The 1923-nt window shown below is 45.2% G+C and overlaps 1 pseudogene; it reads left to right on the top strand.

Moving 5' to 3' along the window:
- The first annotated feature begins 1572 nt into the window (after nt 1-1572).
- LOC124720569 lies at nt 1573-1690 on the top strand (annotated as a pseudogene).
- The last annotated feature ends 233 nt before the right edge of the window (nt 1691-1923 follow it).

Below are 1923 nucleotides of genomic sequence, written 5' to 3'. Positions count from 1 at the left end.
GTAAGAATAAGGGGAGATGGCGCTACGTATCCCAGCCGTACTACGTTTTGAAGCCATGGGGGCGTGGCTCGCTGCCATGACACTCTGACCGAAACATTGCCAGTGTGATACAGCGCTGCGTGTATTACACTCGCTAATTGCACCGTATACGCATGTAACGTCATCAGATTGGTTGTTTCAAAGTTTTTGTTTAAAATAAAATCTCGCAAAGGCGAAATTCCGCCTTTCTTCTGATTAAAAATAATTTGTAATGTAATATTACGAATAGCTAGCCTTCAATGTAAACGATACAATTTTGTTAATTCAGTAATAAACGCGTATCACAAACTAAATAATAGAAACTGAAAACTAAATTAGCTATACCCTCCCTCCAAAGCCCCATAAATACATCTTGTTTGTAATACGTACTGGGACATTTCAGTTACGTTACACTACTGGGAAACACTGTTCATTACCACCAATATTTACTGAAATACGGTACATAGAATGGCAAATCTACACAGTGTCCTGTTTAGGCCTATACTTTACGCCAGTTAATGTAGTGTTAGCTTTTAATTTGGTACATGATGAAGACAAAGTGAGTTACTCAACACTTGGATTATCGACGATACGTACGTATTATACTGAAACGTGAACTTGAAAACTAAGAATTTAATTCTTTGAATTAACATACCTTTATGCTAATGTTTTGGGTGTGTAGGGAAAACTGATGGTACAGCATTTTCTCGGAGCCTTACTGTTGAAAGGGAAGTTCGGTCTATGTCCTCTTCTCGGAAATGCTGAGAACATATAGTGCTCCATTTAGACGCACGCCAATTCTTCCTCCTCACGGCATTCTCCCACAGAGCTTTCCGACTTTCATTTTTAGGAAATCTAAAATCGTACAGGAGAAAAACACGCTATAGTACAAGTACCGATGTAGCACACGTTCGTTCACAATGAAGTTGTAAAATCACACTTAACGAGACAACTTACACATGAAATGTTATTCCCTTCGATTTCGCATCACAATCAGAACGATTCGTACATCCGAACACCACACAAGTCACCATAATAGCGCAAAATCCTTCCAAAAGCGAGCGACGAGCCTATGCACACAAGCTTACAGCAGCAATGTTTTGGTCGGATTGAGATGGCTACCCTCGGCTTCACATAGCTTCACAGCTGTGACGTCACGGCGTCTCCCTCTATTCTTACCTCCATGGTTTTAGGATTGTCGGCGTTCTTGGTGCAAGTGTTTACGTGGAACCGTATGTACCTTCTGTGATCCCCATTGATCAAACGAATGCTGTCTGTCTGCGCACTGGAGTAGGCAACGGTGGAAGGGAATTGATTAGGTTGTTGGTTGGTTCTTCAGCCGTCCCTAGGTCGTGTTGCCACCCGATCGTTCAGTGTTACGCTTGGCTGCCTGTCTCACCTAAACTGTGATTCGAGTTTCCTCCCCAGGCCGATCCTTGGAACACTTCTGAGCACCACTGTTCTGCTGTTTGTCATTCTGATTTTCTTTTCTCGCAAGTACTGTACCAGGACTTCACCCTTGTATTAATTTTGTCTGTGCTATGTTCAGTATACGGCAACGGCCTTGCCGCAGTGGATACACCGGTTCCCGTCAGATCACCGAAGTTAAGCGCTGTCGGGCGTGGCCGGCAGTTGGATGGGTGACCATCCGGGCCGCCATGTGCTGTTGCCATTTTTCGGGGTGCATTCAGCCTCGTGATGCCAATTGAGGAGCTAGTCGACCGAATAGTAGCGGCTCCGGTCAAAGAAAACCATCGTAACGACCGGGAGAGCGGTGTGCTGACCACACACCGCTCCTATCCGCGTCCTCAACTGAGGATGACACGGCGGTCGGATGGCCCCGATGGGCCACTTGTGGCCTGAAGACGGAGAGCTTTATGTTCAGTATATGGCCTTCAGCGATAA

Source organism: Schistocerca piceifrons, chromosome 11, assembly GCF_021461385.2.
Source record: "Schistocerca piceifrons isolate TAMUIC-IGC-003096 chromosome 11, iqSchPice1.1, whole genome shotgun sequence".
In the NCBI taxonomy this organism is placed as follows: Eukaryota; Metazoa; Arthropoda; class Insecta; order Orthoptera; family Acrididae; genus Schistocerca; species Schistocerca piceifrons.
Note: the sequence above shows the minus strand (reverse complement) of the source record. Positions and strands in the feature narration are given on the sequence as shown.